The 7,916-nt window shown below is 43.6% G+C and overlaps 1 long non-coding RNA gene across 1 annotated transcript; it reads left to right on the top strand.

Moving 5' to 3' along the window:
- Positions 1-2,920: 2,920 nt before the first annotated feature.
- On the top strand, positions 2,921-7,529 carry LOC139127217 (uncharacterized). Its single transcript, XR_011550962.1, has 2 exons — positions 2,921-4,435; positions 5,330-7,529. It is a non-coding gene; the product is annotated as an uncharacterized lncRNA (long non-coding RNA).
- Positions 7,530-7,916: the final 387 nt, after the last annotated feature.

Here is a 7,916-nt window from a genome sequence, read left to right as displayed (position 1 = left end):
CCAATTCGGACGCTATGCTGCCGTCTTTACATTGTGAGACGTTTAGAGAGAGTAACTTCCTGAGTGTTATGTTGTTTTGAGAAGTTGCCGAACACAAAGAAACTAGTAACTAGTGCATTAGCACATTAACAAAAGTTGAGAAACCTCGGTGTCAAGTGTTTCCAGAACAGACTTTTGCTTGCTTTTGACTTACTTACCTGAGTATATAAATTAAAGTACTGTATCCTGTAGTGTTTAATAGTCGTTGATACCGATATGTCAGTTTGCTGGCAGTTTAAAAGAAGATTGTCGTGTGTCTGAACATTAAAGCCATTGATTACGAGTGCTGTTGTGTTTGTTCATGAATTTATAGCATCGTTGAACCATTTGCTTGGAACTCTGTCGACAGGTGTGTGTAGTCTTTACTTGTTGATTCACACTAAATTCCTGTTATTAGTTTAGATATTTTCTTTTTGTGTCGAGCTAGGCAGTATTGTACGCTTATACAGCAAGTTTTATGTATTGAGTTCAGAAATACTGTAATACATTTTTCTTGGTAATAATTATTCTATTTATACATAATTAATTTTACAATGTGCTACAGAGTGTTATTTTATCTTTAGTGTACAGCAACAGCCACGCGAGCAAAAGGTCCAGTATAAAATCTAATTATGAAATGTCATGGTAGCTGTTTGCTTGTTCGTATGGCTTTATGGCTTCATGGAGTTTAATGTTGGAGGAGTTTAACCTCGACATAAAACATATCAAGGGCGGAGTTTATGTTGTTGCCTTTGGAAGCTCAAAGGCAACAACATAAACTACGACATCAAATGGTCAATCATCGACAGAGCTCCCCCTATTCAAATAAAACCAAAGCTGCAACCTTGCATAACAGAAAAACTCCATAAAATTTATTCAGATAGCAAATCAACCCTCAACAAACGTGCTGAATTCCTCTCAAAATGCAGACACCGCAGCAAATTCCTCCTCTGTAATAACAGACTTGCCATTGGCCACAACCGCTTATTTGAATATGCATGCCCACCTGCAACACAATATAAACAGTTCTATGAAGCACCTTGAAAATATCTGGGAAAGTTGCACGAGGATAAGATTTAGTAAAAACAGAATGATAGTAGTATTGAAAAGAGTGACCTTATCTGTAGCAGTAGTGGCTGAACTTTGCTGGCTAACATGAATCTTTGGTAATGATTTGAAACGCGTCTTAGACCAAACAGAAGACCAAAATATTTTTGGATTTTCGACTTTAGAGATACTAAGGTTGTCAATGTACTGATGGAATTTCGAAGTCACCATGTTTTTGAGCCTATTGCGAAGCTTACAAAATTTTGCCGATGTCTGAAAGATTTGATTTTATGGCTTGTCTTCATGCCAAAAGTTTTATTTTTTGCATATGCCTAATGTCGGCATCGATTCAACCCGATGCAGATATGCCCTTTATCTTTACTTTTGGTGTATCAGCATCAATTATTTTTAGAAATGTTTCTAAAAAATAACCAGACCAAATTAACATTACTCGAAGATAAAACGTTAAAAAAGTTCGTATTAGACAATGCAGACATAATGAGATTGAAATTTGGTTTTTGCAGTTTAATATATATATATATATAATATATATATATATATATAATATTATATATATATATATATATAACATAAAATTACTTCAAGTACAAAGTAATGATATCTGTTACTTAAGTAACAGATATCATCACAAAATGTACTTGAAGTAATTAAATGTATTTATAACACTTTGCTTTTGCATCAAGCACTGTAATTTCCCACGAGGACAACTGTATATATATATATATATATATATATATATATATATATATATATATATATATATATATATATATATATATATATATATATATATATATATATATATATATATATATATATACTGAGAATCTAGGAACTTGTAGTTGTCACTCTACAGGCTGTTTCATGCGCTAAGCAATCATCAGGAGTGAAGGTTTGGCGGCAATAGAACTGTTTATATTGTGTTGCAGGTGGGCATGCATATTCAAATAAGCGGTTGTGGCCAATGGCAAGTCAGTTATTACAGAGGAGGAATTTGCTGCGGTGTCTGCATTTTGAGAGGAATTCAGCACGTTTGTTGAGGGTGATTTGCTATCTGAATAAATTATATGGAGTTTTTCTGTTATGCAAAGTTGCAGCGTTTGGTTTTATTTGAATAGGGGGGAGCTCTGTCGATGATTGACCATGTGATGTCGTAGTTTATGTTGTTGCCTTTGAGCTTCCAAAAACATACAATATAGCAGAAGGGATTTTTAAGTCATAAGTTAATATGCACACTGGTACTGAAACATCTATGCGAGCAACAGTTCTTCCTTGTGTGTGCCTTACATAATGTTTGTCACCCATCGTCTGTTACCAAAATGACCTTTCAACATAATAAACATCGTCAAAACATCAAAAACTTTTTATTTTCCCTGAACTTCTTTTTTTTAAATTTTGTCACTGGCATTAAAAACCTGCATCTAAGTACACATGGAGCTTATGTACATGTAGTTAAGGCCAGAAATGAACTGAATGTGCTCCCGTGTTTTACAACAGTTTCATTAATAACAGTAAGCTTCATACAAAAAAGATATCTGTTATATTACTATATGTAGCAGGTTTAACCAACTTTCGCACAGTAATCTCAGAGTCTTTAGTTAAATCACCTATTACAAAATTTGTTTAAGTGGAATCTGTGTTTTATCACAGATGTGTTTTGTGATTACACCTAGCTATCTGCCTTCCTTACATCTTCACTGTCATCCCCTTAGCCAATCGGCTCTTCTACCCATGACTGTTATCAATCCTCCTTCCCAGCCAATCAGCCACGTTTGCACACGACACTACATAATCAAGCCTTTGTCTCATCGCTCCCATTCATTCATCCATTCATTCATTCAGCCGCTGGGTTCATGCCATACCAGCTCAGCCTATTACACTATGTCCGGAATCGCTTACGATCCCTTCCTTCGAACAACCATGCCGGCCAAAGGACGTCCAAAGACAGCCAAGAAATCTGAGTGTCCGAATGCTCAGCCTGCTTCGAGACCCCGTGCTCAGCCCTACACAAGACCGGCCACTGACCTTTGTCCCGCTCCGCTGCCAGTGCACGTTGGATCTAGCTGCGAATACGGAGCACGCCCGCGGCACTACGTATTATTACTCACAATCCTTCTGATCGGCCTCAGGCGAATGACAGTCCTGGCATTCAAACCGAGTTCAGAACCAGGTCTCCTCCTAAGTTCCATTGTCTGCAATGGTTCCTTCTGCCAGCATTTCGTCGGGCAGCGTCCCAAGCCAACATTCCAGAAGATAGTTATGTAACACTTCCATAAACATAGCTGCAAGACTCGGTCAACACGATATCCAATATCCTGCAACAGCAACTTCGACCAGCGGCTACTAAGTCACCTATGAACTCTCTGACGTCACTTCCCGAAGTTCCACTCCGGAACGTAAACAACACAATCCAAGATGGCGGCGCCCTACGTTCCAACAACGTCGATGTCATCCCCTCCTCATCGTCACGCGTCATCCAACACCTTGCTACAGACCCGCGGAACGCCTTCAGAAAGCCTACCACATATCGAAATGGTGTCTCCAGCGATTCGTCGCGATATCCTGGCAGGAAAGGATGGGAATCTTGCCTACTCATTCCCGGCTATGGTTCAAGCGAAGGACTTCTGCTGCTTATCCACACCTTCAAGCCGACGACCTGCATATTTCCATGCGTACATGAATGAACATACATGCCACTGCCAGGCAAAAGACGACGCTCACGAAGGCTCCATCGACATGGGCACGTCCTCGTGTTCAAACCATAAGTCACCGGACTCATTACTTTGCTATAAATATCTGGCATCTTCCAGCTCGTCAAGCGTTTGTACCAATTTGAAACGTACTACCGCACGTCGGAACAAGCTGCAGGCCGACTACTGCCCAAAGACGTGGGACTTTGGCACATCTTCGAGTTCAACCATAAGGTATCGGACTCTTTTATTACTCTGCCTATTTCCGACATTTCTAGCTCGTCTGTACGTTGGACAAGTTGCAGGCTGACTACGAGTAACCATAGACTGACTTTGCTTGGCCATATACCAAGATTAGTAATTAGTCGTGCGTAGCCCGTCATAAGACAGCTTGCTGCACAGGGAAAACAACGGACCTTGACCCTGTGACGTCAAACAAACTCAGTCTTAGGACCAAAGATGGCGGCGCCCATGGTGTCAAGTGGCCGCAGCGTCACTCAACTTTATGTCGAACAAAGATCACAGGCGACTATTTAAGTAACATCTGCATGATTTCAAGCATACTAACGAGTCCTTCCGACCGGCAGTTCACAACGATCTACACACGGCCTCACTTCCTGTTTGACTAGCATTTCCTGTTTGACTGAAAGCGAAACAAGGTACAGTTTCAATTCAAGACTCAATTGAGTCAAGACTTTGTTTACGCGGTCAACCAACAATGACTAGCATTTTCTCTGAGCATGGAAATATGCGGCAGCTCAAGGCTAGCCCTACCTGATAAACTTTCAGACTGTTAAGCGAAGAGTTAGATGCGTATCAACATGACACTCCTGCGTTTGCGGACAATCAAGTCTGACTAGCAAATAAATTCAGAGCATACATATGCGGAAGCTGAAGGCTAACTCGCTGTAAAGCATCCTATCGGTGGCCTACTTAACAGTCGTCTCACCAATCGGACGTAACCTGCTCCCAGCTACCTATTGGATTTTACAGACCAGTTTCACCTGTCAGTTAATGTGTCACCAAGCGCAGCTGCTGGATGTCACCTGATGATCTCTCCTTACTTCTACCTTGGATTACGCTGCGGTGCCACAAGAAAGAACCAACAAACTACAGCTGGAGATCGAGAACGACCGGTCATTCTATATCGCCTTTCAGACTGATGTTTGCCATCTCGTTGGCATGTTCTGTCTGCTGGGGTGGACTTGGCAATGAATCTTGCCGCCTTCGTTTTTTGTCTTATGCTACGATAAGGCCATGACTTACCTTTTACGTTGAAATTACTACTTATTAGTAGTTCAGTTTTGCTAGCATTCGCCTACTTGTCGCTCGTTTATTTACCTGTTTGCAGCTCATGTTACCTGGCTCTCTTCGGTTTGCATGCATTATCGTGCCCCCCTTTTTTAGCATGTCGACTTGGCCATCCTGCACTAGCGTTTTCCCAGCTTTGCATGTATTGCGCAGTCTGCAGTCTGGCCTTACATGCGGCCCACGCAATTTGCTCTTCATACAGCGTAGCGATGTTTTTCACGTTTCTTTTTCCTTTTATTTAGATGCACCGTTTCAAACTACTGTGTCACTCCCTGGAAGCCGAACCCTGCAGCTGCACTTGTCGGCAATCTCACAAGCATCCCAGCGAAAACATACGAAAACAATAACATTTGCTAGACCCATGGATACCTTACCAAAAACCGCATTATGGCATCACATCAGCACTTGACTTTGTGGATTGTACAGTTCACATCAGTGTGACTGGAGTAACATGCTTTCTTTCAGAACACTTTCACTTTCAAAGCAAAGGACTACATACCTCATCCTTTGCCATTTAGCAGTATTACAGTTTTTAGTAATGTCTCATAAATGCCACTTTTTCCCACATCAGTTTCCTCATTTCGAAAGAACTGGCATTTAACGCTGTCATGGACTTCACACTTCGTTCGACCAGCAACATGCCATTGTAGAGGCTTTGCTTCGCATGCTCGGACATTTTGCCAGTTAACAGCGACGTTCCGCTTTGCCTGATCCGTTCACTGCTCTACAGGGAAATCCCAGACCACCTTTTAGGTAGATGGTCTAGCAACTGCCACCGACTTACATGTACATAAGAACATCTGATTTTTCCCTGCGTCACATTTTTCAACGGCTAGCAGACCACCTTTTAGGTAGACGGTCTAGCAACTGCTACCGACTTTACATGTACATAAGAACATCAGAAATTTCCCTGCGTCACACTGTCAGCGACGTTCCACTTTGCCTGATCCGTTGACTGCTGCTCTACATGGAAATCCCGGACCACCTTTTAGGTAGACGGTCTAGCAACTGCTACCGACGTACATGTACATCAGAACATTAGAAATTTGCGCCACGCCTTTCAACGGCTAGCCTCCTTACTGTGTGAACACTCAAACACTTATCTACTGCGATCTTGTCGTTTCTTCAAGTCTGCCGTATTTCACCGCATCAACAGACTCACATGTTTACACGTCTTGTTGTGTTCCATGTCTGCGTTTTGCCATCTGGACTCACTGGGTGCACACTCAAACACTTTTTAACGGCTGCCTATTCGTCATGCAAGTCAGCCTCATTCCATTGCATTATGACTCACACGTTACATGTCTCGTCGTGTTTCACGTCTGTGTTCTGTCACCTAACGTTCCTACATGTACGTTGTTTCCACCCGGCTCCCACAGTTTACCTGTCCCCCAGGACCCCCTCCCCCAAGCCATATCATCACCACGGTGATCCCTTGGGCGCGAGAACCTTGTCTTCGTTCCATGTTTCCACCCGGGCTCGCACAGTTTACCTGTCCCCCGGGACCCCCTCCCCCCAAGCCGTATCACCACCGCGGTGATCCCTTGGGCGCGAGAACCTTGTCTTCATTCCATGTTTCCACCCGGGCTCGCACAGTTTACCTGTCCCCCGGGACCCCCTCCCCCCAAGCCGTATCATCACTGCGGTGATCCCTTGGGCGCGAGAACCTTGTCTTCATTCCATGTTTCCACCCGGGCTCGCACAGTTTACCTGTCCCCCGGGACCCCCTCCCCCAAGCCGTATCACCACCGCGGTGATCCCATGGGTGCGAGAACCTTGTCTTCATTCCATGTTTCCACCGGGCTCGCACAGTTTACCTGTCCCCCGGGGACCCCTCTCCCCAAGCCGTTTCACCACCGCGGTGATCCCTAGGGTGCGAGAACCTCGTCTCCGTTTCATCATGTTTCCACCTGGGCTCGTACAGTTTACCTGTCCCCCAGGACCCCCTCCCCCCAGGCCGTATCACCACCGCGGTGTTCCCCTGGGTGTGAGAACCCTTTACTAACATCATTCTCAATTTCTTCCCTCTTTTTTGGGGTCACTTCAGTCATACTTCCTTCGTTTGGGCTTTGGATTCCATCCTGACCCCCATTTCTCGGGAATTCCACTCCTTTCCCACATTGCGGCCTCTCAGGATGGATTCATCATCAAGGTCATTCAGACCTTGACCCCAAGGTCACCAATGACCGTTGCTCGGTTGCTTGACTGAAGGGGCCCTCTCCCATATATTTTGCTCATATTTTATTTTAGGTTAGTTTGCTACTTCTTTTTGACTGTTTTGTATTGTAAGTTTTGATAGTATTTAGTTTGAGATCTGCGAGGGCACTAGTTCTATGCCCTTTACTGCTTTATATTTGCCGTTTCATCTTGTGCTTTATTCTTTACTTTGTTGGCGTTTACATTCTCCTTTTGCAATAAACCCTCCTGTCTTTCCTCAACTTAGCGGTGGTGTGTTCACAAAGTGGAATCTGTGTTTTATCACAGATGTGTTTTGTGATTACACCTAGCTATCTGCCTTCCTTACATCTTCACTGTCATCCCCTTAGCCAATCGGCTCTTCTACCCATGACTGTTATCAATCCTCTTTCCAGCCAATCAGCCACATTTGCACACGACACTACATAATCAAGCCTTTGTCTCATCGCTCCCATTCATTCATCCATTCATTCACTCAGCCGCAGGGTTCATGCCATACCAGCTCAGCCTATCCCACCACCATCCCCGTCTCCTCCTCTCTTTTTCCCTTTCTTTCAGGTGTCCGGGCTTTGGATTCCATCCTGACCCCATTTCTCGGGAATTCCACTCCTTTCCCACATTGCGGCCTCACAG

The sequence above is a fragment of the Ptychodera flava genome, unplaced genomic scaffold (genome assembly GCF_041260155.1).
Source record: "Ptychodera flava strain L36383 unplaced genomic scaffold, AS_Pfla_20210202 Scaffold_29__1_contigs__length_4469600_pilon, whole genome shotgun sequence".
NCBI lineage: Eukaryota > Metazoa > Hemichordata > Enteropneusta > Ptychoderidae > Ptychodera > Ptychodera flava.
The sequence above is the reverse complement of the archived record's forward strand: the minus strand, read 5'-3'. Positions and strand labels throughout refer to the sequence as shown.